This window comes from Gossypium arboreum, chromosome 1, assembly GCF_025698485.1.
Source record: "Gossypium arboreum isolate Shixiya-1 chromosome 1, ASM2569848v2, whole genome shotgun sequence".
NCBI lineage: Eukaryota > Viridiplantae > Streptophyta > Magnoliopsida > Malvales > Malvaceae > Gossypium > Gossypium arboreum.
Window position 1 is genome coordinate 42,041,046 of NC_069070.1, and position 22,391 is coordinate 42,063,436.

The window sequence follows — 22,391 nt, forward strand, 5'->3', positions numbered from 1 at the left end:
ACCAATAAACTGTACTAATTGGCCTGACCAATAATTCTAGAAAAAAATTTGTAGATGCATATATGAGTCTAGTTTCAGGGAAAAATTACGAAACTGGTTTTCGAGTTTTGGAACTCAAGATATGATTTTTTTAAAGTGACAGTGACGCGGTTAGCCAACTGCCTGGAAAATTTTTAAAATGGACTGTGAAAGTGAATGGTTTAAGCCATTAACCCCTCGTGTCCGATTTCGGCAGCGGACTCGGGTACGGGGTGTTACATAGACACACGCCCGTGTGTCTACCCGTGTGGACAAAAAAAACAAGGTTATTTACCAAGCCATTTGCCACTCTTATTCACACATGCACTCATATCAATTCAAAGGCACAAAACACTCACAATTAAGATAATAATATGTCATTCTCATACCATTATTTATCATGCTTAAAACATCATACATAAGCCATTAAAACATATTGACATCACATTCACAAGAGGGCATTAACACATAAATAAACTTGTAATCAACATAAGCCATTATTCATGGCTATATACAATTAGAACAATAGTCCATTATAGGCCAACACATTTGGCCATATCAATAATAACACATATAACCAAAAGACCAATTCCCTATACATGCCATAGACTCAAACTAATTGAATTCATCAATACCAATAGTGATAGCTTGATAGTGTGATAGGATCTCCACGATCTCCAACCTGAGCTAGCTTATTAACCCTATAAGACATGGGAAAGGAAGGGGAGTAAGCTATATAATATAGCTTAGTAAGTTAGCATGTAAATAATAAACAGCCTCAACCATACAATTTACATAATGTAAATTCATACACATGTCATTTAAGTCTCACAATATAACTTACTCATTCACAACTTACCAAGTGTTTAGCATAACTCAGCAATACAAACACAAAGTATTATAATTTACCAAAATCTCATGGTTATAATTCTTATTTAGTAACGTTTGCTTTATCAACTTATAAGCATAATTTAACATATTCGGGCATTAGCCCAACAACCGAAACCCTTTTGTTGTAACATACTACAACAATTAACAAATCATTTCAAACCACATAATAAACATGCATATTAAATATGAGTTTTTACATTTCGAGCATATACTTTAACATCTTTCAATTGTTCAAATCTCATAACATCCCATAATCATTTTAACAAGCAATTATGCCAATCTTTCCTATTTCACGTATCCGATGAATCACAATTTGTGTGAATAAAACATGTTATATCATAACTCAATTGTGGCCCAAAAGCCAATCACTCAATTGCCAACCAAATTTACCATGTATTTCGTCCATCACAAATATAGACCAATAATTTCAAGACTTTCACAAAACTTTTCTCATGGAAATCATGAACTCACCATATCTTAAAATCAATACGTATAACTTATGTACATACCTGTACAGAATTCGTAATGCTTACATGCTCTTTCCCGTTGAACCACTTGGAATACTAAAGGATACTTGGGAAATCTCATACACATAGTAAGATGCCAATGCCATATCCCAAATATGGTCTTACATGGGATCACTGATCAAAGCCGATAGCTGAGCTATGGTCTTACACGATGTCTCAAATCGATGCCATGTCCCAGACATGGTCTTACACGAAATCACATATCGATACCAATGCCATATCCCAATGTGGTCTTACATGAGATCACATATCGATGCCAATGTCATATCCCATATATGGTCTTACATGAGATCACATATCGATGCCAATGCCATGTCCCAGATATGGTCTTACATGGGATCACATATCAATGCCAATGCCATGTCTCAGACATGGTTTTACATGGGATAACACATCGATGCCAATGTCATGTCCTAGACGTGGTCTTACATGAGATCACACGTAACCCTAATGTCATGACATTTGTATCCTAACTATTCCTAAGGTTCAATCGGGGTTTCGAGATATCAAACTTTGTCGAATCGTCATTGAGTCATCATTAATTAAATCCAAAAAGACAGTTACAAAAGTCATGCAATATTAAAGCATTAAAAACATAATAATGTAATTTTTCATTATTTACACACGAACTTACCTCGGATGCGATAACGACAAAAATGACCTATTTGTCCAATATTTATTTTTCCCCCGATCTAGACTCGAACTTCATTTTTCTTGATCTATAATATCAAATTTAGCCCACTTATTAGCCACATTATTCAATGTGACCCAAAAATCATACTATGGAAAAATTACATTTTTTCCCCTAAAGTTTGACATATTTGCATTTTGCCCCTAAGCTTGAAAAATGAAATTTATTCAATTTCTTTAACATACAAGCCTAGCCAAATCATTTTCATAACTATAAAATCCAACAATTTCCATTAAAACACACTTTTACTACATATTTTATAACTTTTACAAATTAGTCCTTTTAGGCGTTTTCACTGAAAATCACTTAGCAAAAGTCGTTTAACAAACAACTAACATGCATTTTCTACCATTAATCATCAAAATACACATGTTTATCATGGGTCAAAACCCTATACTTTAACCATAACTCAAATTAGTGGTAGAAATAGATAGATCTTGTTACAAGGATTTAAAAAACGTAAAAATCATTAAAAATGGGGCTAGAACGGACTTACAGTCGAGCTTGGAAGTTGAAAAACCCTAGCCATGGTTTCTTCATGTAAAATTCGGCCAAGGAAGAAGATGGATAAGAAAATTTGGCTTTTATTTTGTTTATTAAGTCATTTAATTACTAAATAACCAAAATGCCCCTAACTTAAAAATATTCTTTTTCACCTATTTCATGTCTATTTTTGTCCAAAAAATTATCCAATGGTCTAATTAGCATTTAAGGACCTCCAATTTAAATTTTCATAAGAATTGGACACCTTTAGCTTCTAGAACTCAAGTTTTGCACTCTTTATGATTTAGTCCTTTTGACTAAATTGAGTGCCCAAACGTCGAAATTTTGTAACGAGATTTTCATGAAATCATTCCGTGAAATTGTAGACCATAAAAATATAATAAAAATAAATTTTCTTACTTTGGGTTTGTGGCCCCGAAACCACTATTCCGACTAGACCCAAAATTGGGCTGTTACATCAACCCAGCCTATGGACAACTCTACTCTTGAAGTATACCCATCCTTTCACTTTAATACCTAAAATTTTTTTATCTCAATTTAATACTTAAAATATGTATAAGTTATACTTTTTAGCCCTTATGTTAATAGACGATAAAAAACGTATGGACAATTTTGACCAATAAAAGAATGTCACTTTTAAGTATTTTAGTCAACAAGAAGACACCACTTGTCATTTTTCTAAAAGTATATATTTTATTTTGCCAAACATATATAAACCATAAAAATTATAAAAATAGAAATAAATATATAAAATTTCAAAAAAATATGTATATATAAAATCTAATATATATATATATATATAGGAAACAAACCATAATAAGTATATATAAACTCTAAACTATATAAGAAGTAATTAAATATATAAAATTGAGAGAAAAATTTATAAAATCTAAATATAAATTATAAGAATCATGTATAAACTCTAAAATATATATAAGAAATAATTACTTTTTAATTAAAAGTACACTTACGATTTTATTATTAAAAATAAAATTTATATATATTTTTAATTCTATCTTTCCCCATGTCCGATTTTTTTAATTCTATATTTCCTTCTCCTTCGTTTTCTCATTCAAGTTTTTCTTAATTCCCCTTCATCTTCTCATTCTTATTAGAATAGAGAAAACAATAAAAATTATTGTTTCCTTTCTTCTGTTTGTAATCGAAGCACTGAGAAAAAAAGGAAAGCTAGAAATCTTAGCAACAAATTTGAATGAGAAAACCCAAAAATCTTAGAAAATCTAGAAATCTTTGAAGAAAACTGCAAAACCTAAAATATGAAAGGAACAAACTATTTTTTTTTTAATTTGGTTTTCCTCTCTGGCATATGGAAGATAAATGCGTCAAGAATGAGGGAAGAAGATGATACCAAAATTGCCATTTTTTTCCTTCTTTGGTTCTTTTTTAGAATCATTTTGATTCAATGTGTTTTTCTTCTTTGTCTTTGTTTTAATTGACACAATTACAAGGGCAATTGAAATGCATGAATGTTGAAAACCACTATCTCCGTCCCTCATTCTTCTTTTTGACAATGGAAGTGGAACAATGTACACTGAATAACACTTTTTCTTCTAGGTTGATTTTACTCTAACAATTGCAAAAATTGGTAAAGATTCTATACTCTAATAGTTAAACGGCTAAAAAATTCCAAATCATAATCTAAGAAAAATGTTCAAAACCAATAGACTAAATTATAAAAAAAAATACGGATTTTTTTTTAAGTTACCATATTAGGCTATTTTTTGAAATAATTAAGGAAATAGGCTGACTTTTTGAAAGCGCTTCCAGGTAGACACATTTCAGGTGTAATTTAGAAAAACGCTCCTAGATGGGCACATTTTTAGAGTTGTGAACTGGAAATGCTTCCATATAGACACGTTTTTAATGTGTTGTCAGAGGTGAACGGAAAAAGCTTCTAGTTGGAAGCATTTTCCTCCTGTGTCTTTTAGTGTTAGGGTTTTGTTTGTTAGGGTTAAGGTTATTTGTTTAAAGATTTAGGGTTAGGGTTTTTGAGATGGAATTATTTAGGGTTTTGAATTTTTTTCACTTGAAATTTAAAAACATTGTATTTTCATCGAAACTCGAAGTACTCGTTTGGAATGAAATATTAGTTTTAAATTTTTTTCACATTTTCAATACTAATTTGATCCGATATTTTAGTAAATTATTTACGACAGTGCATTAATATTGACAAGATGGATTTTAAAAATATATTTCGAGATTTTCAGGATGTATGATGTGTTTTATGTCCAAGTAGGGTTAAAATTAGTAGAGAGAAAATGCTCCAAGTAGGATGTACTATCAACAAAAGCACTGAAAGCACATCCAGTTGGAAGCATTTTCAGTACTATGTCAGATAAAACCGCTTCTAGTTGGACGCTCTTTCAATACTTTTGCTGACAGTGCATCCTACTTGGAGCGTTTTCTCTTTACAAATTTTAACCCCTCACTATCGGGGGAAAACTTTTAGAATGAACTTGGAGTTCGTCCTTGACTATAAATGAAATATATTTCATGCTCGAGTGCATAAGTCATTTATGAGGAAAAAAAAGTTGTTAAGGAAATCAAAAGAAGAGAAGTTCGTGGAGTGCGTATAAGGTGGAGCAATAATACAATTTGGGTAAACATATGCATTGATTTTTGTTGTTCATTTTTAGTTGCAGCATTAGATTTTTGCATGATGCTTTTGTTTCGAACGTTTCTTGACAAATTATTTGGTTGAAAATGAGTGGATAGATTAATGCTATTACTTGTTATGATGGTGAAGTGTGTTACACCGAGAACGGGGTATTTTTTTATCAAAGAACATAGTGCAACTGACTTTTAACCAGAACATACAATTGCCAGAACTACAAACAAGAATTAGGCAAAAATCGTTGGATCCAACCAGCTGAGAGTATCGTCCCTTAAATATCGATTTTGTGCTTCGGACGGCCCCATCAAATATGATGCTTTTGATATTAGAGGTGTGATGGTGTTGGAGGCAATGGTGCAGACGCATCTGGATAGTGGATCACCGTTTCTTAAGTTATATTTCGAGTTTTCAATGCTAGACCAAGGCCCTCAGACGTTGAAATATGTTCATGTTCGAGATGCTAAAACGGAAGAACATGTCGATAGTCCAACAACACAGTTGTGTGGTGGGTTCACTACTTTGTTAAAAACTTCTCATTATGATATCCCAGAATAATTAATGGGAAAACACTCATCTGTTTTGACCCTCAATTTCAACCGCAGTAGGCAGAACACTAAACATCGGGTTGGGGTGGTAGGGCGAAATACATGACCCATGCACGACACTCAGTTAATGGCATTGATTTAAACTTCGATCAACCGATGTTTAATGTTACCAGGAGACTGACATCAACTTCCAGTGGTTGGCTATCGAAAAATGATTTTGGACGTTTTAACTGTGACAACCCGAATTAGGGCCTAATCGGAATAGTGGTTTCGTGACCACAAATCCGAGATAGAAATAATTGTTTTATAATTATTTTGGGGTTTATGATATGATTGCATGATTGTGTGAAAATTTCGTGATGAAATTCTATGCCTAAAGTGCTTAAATTGAAAGTAGGGACTAAATCGAATAAGTTGCAAAATTTGCATCCCAGAAGTTTTTAGTATGAAATTGTTTTGGAATATTAATTAGGAGGTCTTAAATAGCAATTTGACCAATTTTAAGTTCATGGACAAAATTAGGACATGGAAGGAATTTTTGAAAGTTTAGTAAGGAGGGGCATTTTGGTCATTTGGATATTAAATGAAATAAAATGGGAAAAATAACACAAAATTGGTCATCATCCTCCTTAGTTGCTGCCGAATTCTCCCTCTCTCCATAGCTAGGGTTTCTTCAATTTTCAAGCTCCATAATCAAGAAAGACGCGGAATTGATCTCGAACGGGGGAAGGAAAAAGTTTTGGATTAAATTGCAAAATTTTCACATTTTGCACCAAGGTAAGTTTGTATGTAAATATTACAATAATTTCATGTACATTCTTATATTTCAGCCTATTATATGTATATAGTAGCTGATGTTGAAGTATAAATCGACTATTGGAAGAATGGAAATAAATAATAGAGAGAGATCCGGTTGAACATTGGAAAAATCGAATAAAATAGATGGAGCGTAGCTAGGTCACTTGTATGATGCCGAGTGCACATCATGTGTACAAGAAAGCTACGAGACACCCTGTAGTAGCTAGGTCACATGTGTGATACGAGATGTATCCCATGTAGACAAGAGAGCTACGTGAAAGATAAATGTAGCTAGGTCGCATGCGTGATTCCAAGTGAAGGACACCATGTAGACAAGAGAGCTACGTGAAAGATAAATGTAGCTGGGTCGCATGCGTGATTCCAAGTGACGGACACCATGTAGACAAGAGAGCTACGAGACAAATCGGCTAGGTCGCATGAGTGGTACTAAGTGTTCACCATGTGTACAAGAGAGCCGAACTAAACGAAGTATGATGGTGGGGCGTGTCTTTGAAACCATTAAATATCGAGGATTGATCCGAATTGTTCAACAGGATGGTTTTGTGGTGACATTGTGGTTTGGACCTATACTTATGGTGAATGAAATATGGTGAAAATGATTTGTGGTATATACAAATATAAGATAAAATGAGGTTAGCATAAAGAATTTGTGAAAGAGTGAAATTAGCATTAAAACTGTTTTTAGATGGTAGCAGTGACGTGATTTTGAAAAATCACCAAAAATAGGAGGAATATAATTAGAGGTTGAATGAGATGTGAAATTAAAGTTTAATGAGTCTACTTTCATATAAAAGAAACAGAGCAAGCAAAGGAATTCTATATTTTGAGATATTTACAATTGTATGTGACTTGCTCAGGATGAATACGTGATCCCCTGTTCCAACTTTGAAAAATCATTAAAAATTGTACAAAGCAAATTAAGAAATATAGTTTACATGCCTAAATTCCTTATTGAGACTATTTTTAAATGAAACAGACTTCAGGGTTGTTTGAATTGTGTACTGAGAGAAATTCAATTTGTAGTGAACAGAGGTCAGATCAGTCGAGCTGTGTAACAGGGAAACTTTAACTAATAAACTGTACTAATCGGCTGAACCAAAATTATAGAAAAAATTAGCAAAAAGCTTTATGAGTCTAGATTCAGGAAATTTTACGGATTTGAATTTCGAGTTTGGTAACTCGAGTTATGATTTATTTAGTGAATATGACGCAGCAGAGACAGCTTAATCAAAGTGGAATGAATAGTGAAGTTAAAGTAGATGTACTTGAATTGTTGTGTAAACATGTTAGATTTTTTTTTAATTAGTATTTACATACTTACTTACTAAGCTATAAGCTTACTTTGTTTCTCTCTTTTGTCTTATAGTGTTCTCCGGCTTGCTCAGGAGTTAAGGATCGTGAAGATCTATCCGCACTATCCTACTTTAGGGTATTTGAACTAAACGTTTTGAATTATGGCATGTATAGTAGGCTTAGTTATTTTGTTACGTGTCATATTTGTCTAGGTTTAAAATATTAGTTACTGATTACTCGACCAGCTAATTTGTACAAACCATTAAAGTTGGCTAATATTGTTCAAGACATATTTATATTTCGATTATGTTTAATGGTAGGTATTATGTTCGGTAATACCTTGTATCTGTTAAATGACGAGAACAGGTAAGGGTGTTACATTTAGTGGTATCGAGCTATGGTTTAGTCGGTTCTCGGACTAATAAAGTGTGTGTAAAAGTCTAGCTATACATGCCATAAAAATATTGTGATAGTGTGGTGACTCTGATTATTCTAAAGCGTGTTTTGTTTTAATATAGTAATGGATCCTGAAGGAACTGCTACGATGATGATCTTAGTAATGCGCCATGGCCCCGCACAAGGGACCGCTACTGTGGAAAGTAGACACTGAGACATTGAGACAAGGAGATGAGGCTCGGGATGCCTTTCTCCAAATGATGAACTATTGGTATCTTGAATTTATTCGAGCAAATCCAAATGCTCAACCTCCTCCACCCCTCCTATACCTCGGGACGATTCTCAGAGTGCTCAAGGTATAGATTTGGTAAGAATGAACAAGCCTCCGGTTGACAAGATTCAAAAACAAGGGGCTGAAGAGTTTAGAGTAAAGATCGATGATGATCCCGAGAAAGCGGAATTCGGCTTGAAAATTCTACCGTGTATTTGATGAGCTCTCATGTACACCGAGGAATGCTTAAAGTGTCTTGTATCACTTTTGAGAGATTGACTTACCACCGGTGGAAGACTTTGGTTGCGTGGTGCCAAAAGAAAAAGTTACTTGGGATTTCTTCCGGGAAGAATTTAGAAAGAAATACATAAGTCAGCGATTCATTGATCAAAAACGGAAGGAGTTCCTTGAATTGAAGCGGGGAAAATGTCATAGCGAGTATGAACGCGAATTTGTAAGACTCGCAAGTATGCCCGGGAATGTGTGTCCACCGAGGCCATTATGTGTAGAAGATTTGAAGATGGGTTGAATGAGGACATTAAAGTGCTTGTAGGAATTTTGGAGTTGAAAGAATTTGTAGTATTGGTTGATCGAGCTCTTAAAGTTGAAGAATTGAACAAAGAAAGAAGAAAAGCTGCTATTGAGGCCCGAGATGTCAGAAAAAGACAGATAAGCAAGCCATTTCAATCTCAACCAAAGAGGTCCAAAGAGACAAACCCTCGAATGACAGTTTCAATTGGGGATTCACACAGAGATCGTGGTAGAGCATATTCGGGGTCTAAAGCTCAAGCTACTTCGGTGGCAAGTGTGGGTAATGTGCGACCTAGAAAGCCCGAGTGTCAGCAATGTGGCAGGCAACATTATGGTGAGTGTTGGGGGACCGAGCGAGCTTGTTTCAGGTGCAGTTCTCGCGAGCATTTTATTAGAGATTGTCCGGAGAAAGTTAAAGAAGAAAGATTTGAGTGCTAGAGAATACCACCGCTAGTAGAGGTAGACCACCGAGAAATCTGGAGGTGGGACTAGTAGTAAAAGCTGTGATGAAAGATTTAACGGCAAGATCGAAGCTAGAGCACTGCTAGAGCTTATGCTATACGTGCCGAGAAGATGCATCATCTCCGATGTTATTCTTGGTACATTTCTCTCTATGATACTATTGTTATTGCATTGATTGATCCGGGTCCACTCATTCCTATATTTGCATGAATTTAGTATCCAATAAAAAGTTGTCTGTTGAATTTCTTGAGTTTACGATTAAAGTGTCGAACCCTTAGGCCAATATGTGCTAGTTGACAAGGTTTGCAAGAATTGCCCATTAATGATTCAAGGTCCTGCATTTTCCGCCAACTTGATGTTGTTACCATTTGGTGAGTTTGACGTTATCTTGGGAATGGTGGTTAACATTGTATGATGCTAAGGTAGATTGTAAACAAAAGATACTAGAATTGAAATGTGAAAATGGAGAAATTCGTGGGTTGAAACAGATGAATCAAATAAATTGCCTATGGTGATTTCGCACATGTCCGCACGAAATACATGAGAAAAGGGTGTGAAGCTTATCCGCTTATGTAATGAATATTGAGTTGCCCCAACTGAAATTTGAATCGATGCCGATAGTCCGTGAGTTTCGGATGTATTTCGGAGGAATTGCTGGGTTGCCTCGAAGAGAGATAGATTTTGCTATTGATTTGTTGCCGCACCGCACCGATCTCGATTGCTCCATATAGAATGGCTCCATGAATTAAAAGAATTGAAGGCTCGATTGCAGGAGTTAACGGACAAGGGATTTGTGAGACCGAGTTTCTCTCCCTGGGTGCTCTGTATTATTCAGAAGAAGAAGGATGGTTCAATGAGACTTTGCATTGATTACCGTCGACTTAATAAGGTGACTATAAAGAACAAGTACCCATTGCCGAGGATTGATGATTTATTCGATCGGTTAAAGGGGCCACAGTGTTTTCAAAGATTGATTTGAGGTCCGGTTACTACCGGTGAGAGTTAAGGAGTCGATGTGCGAAAAGCGCCTTTAGGACAAGGTATGGACATTATGAGTTTCTTGTGATGCCTTTCGACAACAAATGCTCCACTATATTTATGGACTTAATGAATCGGATCTTAGGCCATATTTGGATAAGTTTGTAGTAGTGTTTATAGATGACATTTTAATTTATTCTCGAGATGAGTCTGAACATGCCGAACACTTGAGAACTATATTGCAAATCTTGAGAGAAAAGAAACTGTTTGCCAAGTTTAGTAAAAGTGAGTTCTGGCTTCGTGAAGTCGGATTTTTGGGGCATATAGTCTCAGGTGATGGTATTCGGGTGGATCCAAGTAAGATTTCTGCGATCGTCGATTGGAAACCGCCCAAGAATGTATCCGAGGTTAGAAGCTTTTTAGGCTTAGCGGGTATTATAGACGTTTTGTTGAAGGATTTTCGATGATTGCCTCTCCTATGACTAAGTTGTTGCAAAAGAATGTTAAATTTGAATGGACTGATAAATGTCAACAAAGTTTTGAAAAATTGAAAGCACGATTGATTGAAGCACCAATTTTAGTACAGACCCAGTCGGGAAAGGAGTTCGTAATTTATAGTGATGCATCATTGATGTGCCTTGGATGTGTGTTGTTGCAAGAGGGTAAAGTGGTAGCTTATGCTTGAGACAGTTAAAACCGTATGAGAAGAACTATCCTACACATGATTTGGAATCGTCATTGTTGTTTTTGCCTTGAAGATTTGGCGACATTATTTGTACGGTGAAAATGCCGAATTTTTACCGATCACAAAAGTTTGAAGTACTTGATGAATCAAAAGGATCTGAATTTGCGACAATGAAGATGGCTTGAATTATTAAAGGATTATGATCTAGTGATTGATTATCATCCGGGAAAAGCAAATGTATTCTTGACGCCTTGAGCGAAAATTTCATTTACTTTGAGAGCCATGAACACGGGGTTAGCATTGTCTGATGATGGGTCAATCTTAGCAGAAATGAGAGCTAAACCGTTATTTCTCCAGTTAATTTGTGATGCTCAAAAGAATGATAGTGAGTTGCGGATCAAGAGAACTCAATGCGAATCGAGTTACGACTCGATTTTCGTGTTGGACCGGATGATTGTTTGATGTTTGAGACAGGATATGTGTGCCGAAAAACGATAAATTGATTCGAAAATATTACATGAGGCGCATAATGGCTGTTTATTAGTTCATCCTGGTAGCACAAAAATGTATAATGATTTAAAGAAGCTGTATTGGTGGCCAGGTATGAAAAGGGACATTTCTGAATTTGTAACCAAGTGTTTGATCTATCAACAAGTAAAAGTTGAACATCAAGTGCCTTGAGATTACTTCAACCAAGAATGGTGCCCGAGTGGAAATGGGACAAGATTACCATGGATTTTGTAACCGGTTTGCCTTTAACTCCTAAAAAGAAGGATTTGTTTGGGTAGTGGTTGATAGATTAACAAAGTCAGCCCACTTTATACCAAGACGCACCGATTACTCACTTGATAAATTAGCGAATTATATGTTGCTGAAATTGTGAAGTTGCACGAGTACCTATGTCTATAATATCGATAGAGATCCAAGATTTACCTCGAGATTTTGGAAAAAGTTACAAGAAGCTTTGGGTACAAAATTGAACTTTAGTACCGCATTTCATCCACAAACAGATGGTCAAACAGAAAGAGTAATCCAGGTACTCGAAGATATGCTTAGATGTTGTGTTTTAGAATTTGGAGGTAGTTGGGAGAAATATCTATCTTTGATTGAGTTTGCCTACAATAGCTTATCAATCAAGTATACAAATGGCATCGTCTGAAGCCTTGTATGGTCGTAAGTGTCGGACTCCTTTATATTGGACCGAGCTTAGTAAGAAAGCAGATTCATGGAGTTGATCTAGTTAAAGAAACCGAAGAGAAAATAAAAGTAATTCGGGATTGCTTGAAAGTCGCTTCAGATCGACAAAAGTCATATGCGATTTAAAAGAAAAGAGATTGAATTTCGGTGGGTGATAAAGTGTTCTTGAAGGTGTCACCATGGAAAAAGATTCGAGGTTTAGTCGAAAAGGCAAGTTGAGTCCGCGTTTTATTGGGCCGTCTGAGATTCTTGAGAGAATTGGACCATGGCATATCGGTTGGCCTTACCGGCAGAGTTAGAAAGAATTCATAACGTGTTTCATGTATCAATGTTGCGACGTTATCGTTCGATCCTTCACATGTGATTTCTCCAACGAAATTGAGATTCGATCGGATATGACCTATGAGGAGGAACCAATAAAGATTTTGGCTCGAGAGGTTAAACAGTTAAGAAATAAAAGTATAGCTTTAGTGAAAGTATTGTGGCACGGACATGGGATAGAAGAGGCTACGTGGGAACTGAAGAAGCTATGAGGAAACAGACCCAAACCTCTTCTACGGTAAGATTTTCGGGACGAAAATCTCAAAAGGGGGAGAATTGTGACAACCCGAATTAGGGCCTAATCGGAATAGTGGTTTCGTGACCACAAATCCGAGATAGAAATAATTGTTTTATAATTATTTTGGGGTTTATGATATGATTGCATGATTGTGTGAAAATTTCGTGATGAAATTCTATGCCTAAAGTGCTTAAATTGAAAGTAGGGACTAAATCGAATAAGTTGCAAAATTTGCATCCCGAAGTTTTAGTATGAAATTGTTTTGGAATATTAATTAGGAGGTCTTAAATAGCAATTTGACCAATTTTAAGTTCATGGACAAAATTAGGACATGGAAGGAATTTTTGAAAGTTTAGTAAGGAGGGCATTTTGGTCATTTGGATATTAAATGAAATAAAATGGGAAAAATAACACAAAATTGGTCATCATCCTCCTTAGTTGCTGCCGAATTCTCCTCTCTCCATAGCTAGGGTTTCTTCAATTTTCAAGCTCCATAATCAAGAAAGACGCGAATTGATCTCGAGCGGGGAAGGAAAAAGTTTTGGATTAAATTGCAAAATTTTCACATTTTGCACCAAGGTAAGTTTGTATGTAAATATTACAATAATTTCATGTACATTCTTATATTTCAGCCTATTATATGTATATAGTAGCTGATGTTGAAGTATAAATCGACTATTGGAAGAATGGAAATAAATAATAGAGAGAGATCCGGTTGAACATTGGAAAAATCGAATAAAATAGATGGAGCGTAGCTAGGTCACTTGTATGATGCCGAGTGCACATCATGTGTACAAGAAAGCTACGAGACACCCAGTAGTAGCTAGGTCACATGTGTGATACGAGATGTATCCCATGTAGACAAGAGAGCTACGTGAAAGATAAATGTAGCTAGGTCGCATGCGTGATTCCAAGTGAAGGACACCATGTAGACAAGAGAGCTACGTGAAAGATAAATGTAGCTGGGTGCATGCGTGATTCCAAGTGACGGACACCATGTAGACAAGAGAGCTACGAGACAAATCGGCTAGGTCGCATGAGTGGTACTAAGTGTTCACCATGTGTACAAGAGAGCCGAACTAAACGAAGTATGATGGTGGGGTGTGTCTTTGAAACCATTAAATATCGAGGATTGATCCGAATTGTTCAACGGGATGGTTTTGTGGTGACATTGTGGTTTGGACCTATACTTATGGTGAATGAAATATGGTGAAAATGATTTGTGGTATATACAAATATAAGATAAAATGAGGTTAGCATAAAGAATTTGTGAAAGAGTGAAATTAGCATTAAAACTGTTTTTAGATGGTAGCAGTGACGTGATTTTGAAAAATCACCAAAAATAGGAGGAATATAATTAGAGGTTGAATGAGATGTGAAATTAAAGTTTAATGAGTCTACTTTCATATAAAAGAAACAGAGCAAGCAAAGGAATTCTATATTTTGAGATATTTACAATTGTATGTGACTTGCTCAGGATGAATACGTGATCCCCTGTTCCAACTTTGAAAAATCATTAAAAATTGTACAAAGCAAATTAAGAAATATAGTTTACATGCCTAAATTCCTTATTGAGACTATTTTTAAATGAAACAGACTTCAGGGTTGTTTGAATTGTGTACTGAGAGAAATTCAATTTGTAGTGAACAGAGGTCAGATCAGTCGAGCTGTGTAACAGGGGAAACTTTAACTAATAAACTGTACTAATCGGCTGAACCAAAAATTATAGCAAAAAATTAGCAAAAAGCTTTATGAGTCTAGATTCAGGAAATTTTACGGATTTGAATTTCGAGTTTGGTAACTCGAGTTATGATTTATTTAGTGAATATGACGCAGCAGAGACAGCTTAATCAAAGTGGAATGAATAGTGAAGTTAAAGTAGATGTACTTGAATTGTTGTGTAAACATGTTAGATTTTTTTTTAATTAGTATTTACATACTTACTTACTAAGCTATAAGCTTACTTTGTTTCTCTCTTTTGTCTTATAGTGTTCTCCGGCTTGCTCAGGAGTTAAGGATCGTGAAGATCTATCCGCACTATCCTACTTTAGGGTATTTGAACTAAACGTTTTGAATTATGGCATGTATAGTAGGCTTAGTTATTTTGTTACGTGTCATATTTGTCTAGGTTTAAAATATTAGTTACAGTACTCGACCAGCTAATTTGTACAAACCATTAAAGTTGGCTAATATTGTTCAAGACATATTTATATTTCGATTATGTTTAATGGTAGGTATTATGTTCTGGTAATACCTTGTATCCTGTTCCGGCGACGGTAACGGGTAAGGGGTGTTACATTAACAACTACATGAGAAGGGATGATGTACTCCCTACGATGTCCAGCGTCGAAGGGACATCCAACTCAACACATGTGGATGGGTTTGAAAATGAAGACGACAATGAATTCGATGCCAGTCCAATCCGGAAGCTCGAAGTCGATGGTTTAGAGATTGCATTATTTTTTGAACAATCACCTATTCCAACTAAACTAAAAGATGGTGAAAGATGTGAAGATCTTGACGAAGATATCGAAGAAAATCCATAGTTCAGGGTGTAACCGCCTCTAGCCCACATGCATAATATGGACCTATCGAAAAATTGTAGGTTCGAGTTTGCAGAACTACCACATAGGATGTCAGGCCACACGAGTTCTTCGTTAGATTCAGGAGATTTGGAAGTGGGGAAGAAGTTTCCCACTAAAGATGGTTTTGTCGCTATAGTGAAGTGATACAACATCAAAAACATGGTAAACTTCCACGTAGTTAAATCCCGACCAGAGAAGTTCAAGGCAAAATGTGTAATGCGAGATCATGGATGTGCATAGAAAATCATGACTTCTGTTATGAAGAAGATGGGGTTTTGGATGATAAAGAAGTTTACTGGTCTGCAGACATGTGTTGCGACGGGTACTGTATTAATACCAATATATATTACATCATTTTTGAATTGCTAAGTTTAATGTACTCATGTGGTAGCATGTATTTAGCTGGATCATCTAAAATTGGATTCGAAGATGACTGTAGACATTATACTGCTTATGGTGAAAGTGAGTCCTAGGATTGCTATGCCGATTTTAATTGCAAATATTTGTACTCCCTTATTATATACAATTACGAAAGTTATTTAATAAATGTTCATCTAATGACCATGTCATAAGTGTGTTACCCTCATAGGATATCCTAAATCTCTTTGGGATAAATTCACTCTTTGAATATGATCCTATTTTATCTTATGATTACCATTAAATTTTCCTTCATGAAAAGTAAATTATTATTAAATAGTAATTAAATCATTTATTACTAAGACAAATGATCCATGACTATATTTTGCTTTTAATCTATCATGTAATGCCGATGAGAGAATATCATTTACCCTTTATTGGGCTATGAACTCCATTGTTATATAATGGTGCTATATAGTGCAGAAGTCATATACCCAACGTACTAGCTTTTAGCTTCTTATTTATTTGAACTTAGGCTTTCATTTACATCAAAGAATACGAGTCACACATACATAATCCATCATCCATTAAGGATTAAGGTATGTCACACTATGAATGTCATAAGAGAATAAAATCATAAATAAATCTAGGATCTTGATACAGCCACACCCTGAGCACACTATTGGACTAGCTCCCTAAGCATTGCTTGCAATCCCTTGCGGACTGAATTAGTTTAATTCCAGCTCGTTGAGCTCAAATCAACTCGTTTCCAGCTCAATGAGCTCCTTTGCTCGTTTTGAGTTTATTTTAATTTTTTACAATTTTAGTTGCTAGAATAAAATAAATGCATTTAGTTAATTCATCTAGTTAGCTTAAGTTAATAAATAAGTGATAAAAAATATGCTTTTAATCTGAACATTAATAAATATGTATTTAATCTGAACATGTTAATTAGAGTGTTAAATGTGTCCTAGTCTAATACATATTTTTAATGTGTCTTAGGTATAGCCAAATTTAATTTGTGTTTTAGTTATTACATGTTGTTTTAATATGTCTAGCAACAACTGAATTTAATTGGTGTCTTAGCTTAAATACATGTTATAAATATGTCTTAGTTTAAAAATTGTTTTAATGTGTCTTTGAGCTGCCGAATTTATCATGTCTTAATTGAATTAATTTGCTGAATTAATTAGGTGCAGGTACATGCTTGGGACGGCATAAATGCAAGTGAGCTACTGATTTATTTCTTCCAAGTGAGATGATGGTTCGGTCATTGCAAAAGCCACAACCAGCTGATGATTCTTGTTCCCAAGCTGGCCATTTTCCATCATCATTTTACTTAACTGAACCATCCTCAACACATTCCTAACCTTTGAAACATCTTGTCAACCCTTGTTTTTCCTTCACTTAGTCAAATTACCAACTTCTTCAAGTAAGAACGATACTTCTTAGATTTAACAATAGGGCAACTACATGACTCGATCATCTCACGATGCCGTGGTCGTATCATTTGGTATCAGAGCTAGTTAAAATTAAGAAGTCCGAACGTCCATGAAGTTTGGGGGTGAGTTTTGAAAACAAAATTCAAAAAAAATTCAAAAAATTCAAAAAAATTCGTGTATAAAATATTTTTTTACAAGAATAGTGTAATACAAGTTGTATTGAATTCATATATATTAAAAAAAAGGAAGAAATTAGAAAAAAAATCATGTGAAAAAAAAGAAAAAAAAGGGAAGAGATTTGAAATTTTAAAAAAAGAAGAAGAAATAAGTTGTTTTGAAAGTGTTCAATTTGTTCTCGATCTTTCAAATCTATTTCTGCCCACAATCAACCCCTTGCGTCACACTTTCAGCCCTTCTAATTTTTTTCCTTTCAGCCTTCCCAGTCATCTACCCTTGTTAACCCTTTAAAATCGTCCCCTAAGCTTGCTTCTAAGTCTAAATGAGTCTTCTACAAACTTTGAGAGGACAATCGAGTGGTAAAAGGCATGAGAGTTGTGAGCTTATTAAAGTGTAGAAAAACCCAATATATAGAGTGCAAACACAAGCAGAGTGCCATCTTATTTTCCTTTGTGAGTGACTAGTGAGGCTTTGTGGTGAGGTTCAAACAATATGTCTCTAAGTTTCGAAAGAAAAGTTGTTGCTGATGGTGGTTGGTCCGATCCATTATACCAAACATCCAACCAAAGCGATAGGCGACGCATTCATATAAATCAAGGCTTTAGAGAGTATGAACGTGTTGATGGTGATTTGAAGAGTAACAAGATAGCCATTCCATCGTTTCAAGGTCGATCCGACCCGAAAGCATACCATGAGTGGGAAAAGAAAGTAGAATTGATTTTTAAGTGCCACGACTACTCGGAGGGCAAGAAAGTAAAGCTTGCGGCGAAAGAGTTCTTCGATTATTCCATGATTTGGTTGGATCAATTCACCATGATTCAAAGACAAAATGAAGAGCGGCCGATATCCACTTGGTCCAAAATGAAAGCCGTGATGCGCAAGCAATTCCTCCCATCTTCCTACCATCGGGAGTGAATTTCTTCAAGCCAAAGGAGAAAACGAGATTGTCAAGGAGTTTAGCGTCCAATGATTTTTTACGAAGAGATCCTTATCGAGATTCCTATTCAACAAGGACTTCGAGTCAAAATAACTCAAACTTCGAGTTTGAAGCCTATTGCGGTGCCGAACGAGAAGGTCCAAGTAATTCTTCTTATGCGCAAAGGTATTCCTCCATGAAGATTCAATCTCGAAAAGATGGTCATATTTCATATGTAGATCCTTCATATCTTTCCCAAAGAAAGGTTTCTTATTTTGATTCTTTTATGTTATCTCCCTCTTATAATGAAATCGAAAAAGCATGTGAGAAAGAATTTGAAAAAGAAAAAAAGAGTGAGAAAAAGCAAAATGAGATTGAAAAAGAAAAAGAATGCAAGCAAGAAAAGCAAATTGGAAAAGAGAGTGAGAATGTGAAAGACACAAGTGACATTGAGTTTTCAAAAATAAAAGAGATTGTGGTAAAAGAGAGAGAGTTTGAAAATGAGTTAGAAAAAGAAATGAATGAAAAAGATGAAACTGAGCAAGAAAACGTGAGTAATGTTTTTACTATCCAAGTACAAGTTGTCCCCGTCTTACTTTTTCTTTTCAGGTTTCTGAAGATCCCATTGACAAATTTCAACTTCAATACCTTCACGATGAGAGGCAATTTCAATTGATCGAGAAAGATAAGGTTGAAGGTGAAATTATTCTTCAATTGCTTAAAGGTAAGCAAGGTAAGGGTTCTTTTTTAAGCGAGTCTCAACAAATTCACTCGCATGCAAAAACTTAGTTTATGAAAGAACTCCTCACTATAATTTGGCTGATTGTCATATTCTGATTGATGAAGATATTTTTTTCACATAGTGGTAAGAAGTGTTTTCCTATTGATGAGTATGGCATTGGCAAGATTTTTGATGAAGTAAAGAATAAACCAACACAAACAAATTTTGATCATTTGTGATAAAAAGTTGCCATGTAAAACGCCTAGTTTGTTTGTTTGTGATGATAAAATGAATTCTCTAAATTGTTGTGCGAATACCACCTGTTTGTGCAAGTCTGTTCAAATGAGATTTACGATTTATGATTGTTTGAAAATGTGCATGCTCAAATTATTTTTGTTTCACTTGTGTGAATTGTTGGTGATTAAGAAATTTGCGTTGCATTTTGGAACGAGTGAACAATTTCGTGTGTTCAACCCTAGAGTTCACTATTCTGGTTCATTGTTGAGAGAAAGCCAGAAACCTAAATTTTGTGTGAATAAATATGTGCACAATGTATGCTTAATTGATGTTTGGCCTTTAATTAAGAAAACAAAACTCGTGCAAGCTGATGATAATTTTAAATTGATATCTGTTCATTCTATGTTGTCGATTATCAAATTCTTGATTCATCATGAAAAGGTAAGACCCATCGATGTTTTTGAATCTCGGCAATTAAAGTTGAATGTTGTTGAGAAAGTTGCTGGTGACATAGTCCTCAAAAGACCTCCATACTTTGTTTTGGTTAACTACTATTCTCTGTTTGGTTAACTACATTATTCTCTATCATTGTTCAAAGGATTTGAGTCATGGACTTTTGTTGTCCAAAAGTATAACTCTTGAATGCTCCATGATTTTGGTTTGTTTCCATCAAGGAACAAGGTGGCACTTTGGAAAGGTTCCCTCCAAAAGAGGAAGGGTGTGCAAACAACCTGTTTTGTGTTCAAGTTATGTGTCAATTTCAAGTTAGCGGGAGCAACATTGCCAACTTCATCAACCAAGGGGCTGGACGGTGAAAGATTTTTCGCGAGCAAGTGGCCCGATTTGAGGACAAATCGCTTTAAAAAGGGAGGGGATGATACGGCCACGCCCCGAGCACACTCTTGGTGTGACACCCCTAATGTGACCCTAGTCGGAAAGTGGTTTCGGGACCGCTAAACCGAGTCACTGAAGTATTTGAGTATAATATTTATTGTCTAAAATATGTGAATATGAGTGTGTGAAAGTTTTGAGCTTCGATTTGGTCAATTGCATGTGAATTTAGTTAATAGGACTTATGTGTGACACTTTGAAATGTGATGGGTTAATCTATAAGGATCTATTAGTGCATGTTATGAAAATAATGGGTTTGCATGTCAAATTTCCACCTATGACAAGTAGTGGCCGGCCATGCTATGGGTTAAAATGTATTATAAACATTTTATGTTAGTGTTTTATGTTAGAAATAATAAAATAAAGAACATGGGTAATAAAATAATAGTGGTTAGTAGGGAGAAACAAAAAATTAGCTAGGTTGCTCCTCCATTGCCGTGAATTGAAGGAAGAAGAAGAGGGGAAGTTCGGCCAAGGTGGTTCTTTAGATTAAGGTATGTTCAATGTTGCCTTTGGAGGTTTACACATCCTTTGGAGGGTTAGCCTACTTCTATTTATCTCATGGATGAAATTGGAGTTGTTGGAGAGTTAGGATTCGGCTAAGAGGCTTCAAAATTTTAGTTGATGCCTTGATACTACTAGCATGTTAGCTATATGGATGTGTTAAGTTACTTGAAATGTTAGATAAATTTGAACTCCCTACCAAATTCTTTAGGCAACCCATGTTAGAAATTTCGGTATTGAGATGTCTAGATCTTTCGCCATTGTAGCTATGGAGGAATAAAGTTTTTGTTTCTTGTTAAATTGGATGAATCTTGTTGTATGAGTGCTTGAACAAACTATGATTAAATGGATGCATAGATTCAAAGTGGGAAGAATTGGCTATTATATTTGATGCTAATGCGAATATGAAGATGATGAACTTGAATAAATAATATTCAGCTAGCATGATAAGTTATGAAATATTAAGTAGATGATATAATTGATTGGTGAAGTGGCTAATAGGGATTTTAATGAAATTATGCCAAGGCCGAATGTATCATGAAGTAAATAAAATGCTAAATGTGCATTATGTGCTTATATGTGTATTCGCCGGGGAAGTTTGATATGAAGCTTTGATAGGTTTGAGAGATGAATGACCGAATGAGCTATAGGTTATGTATGGATGAATTTTATGCATATGTGTGTGTGTGGCATTAGTAGTTAATGGCATTCGGCATTGTTTAATTAAAATTAGAAATGAATGCTTGAAAGTTAAATAGGTCGCTCTAATGACCAAATATGCTAAAAGCTAATATATGGACAAATGATACGAATGAATTGGTTTTTGAAATGTATATGGTTGTCGTATGTATGTGTTTGATTGAGAAGTAAATTTGTTTGATTTAGCTCAAGAGCCTAGAAGATCAAAGTTGGATAAGGGAAAGGAAAAAGTGATCGAAGAGCCGTCGTAATCATTCGGCAACTTCCGAGGTAAGTTTTAAGTGATTAAACGTTGAGTAAATTCAATCATAATAGGACATAATGAGTCGATTTAATAAGATATGATGTGGCCATGATATGTCTTAAACTCAAATGGTAAGTTCATAAGTGTTTGGACTTGGAAATTTAAGAGCAAATTGTAATAATTTGCTTAGGACAGCAGCAGTAACGTGATTTTAGAAAATCACTATAAATTGTTGGTGTGGAATTATATGCTGAATAAAATATGTAATCAAAGATTAATTAGTCTAGTTTCTTATAAAAGAGACCGTGGAAGCAAAGAAATTTTCTATAAAGAGATATTTAAAGTTGTGTGAGACAGTGTCAGAATGACTCCGAAATCCCCTATTCTGTTTTTAGAAAATCATTATAATTTGTACAAAAATGGTTATAAGATAAAATTTATATGCTTAGACTCCTTAATGAGTCTAGTTTCAAATGAAATCAAATAGAACATATTTTGAATTCTGTAAAATGAGAAATTTGATTTGTAGTGAAGAGTGGTCAGATTAGTCAAACAGTGAAACAGGGGAAATTTTAAGAACAATCTGGTATTGATTGGAAAAACATAAAATTCTGAA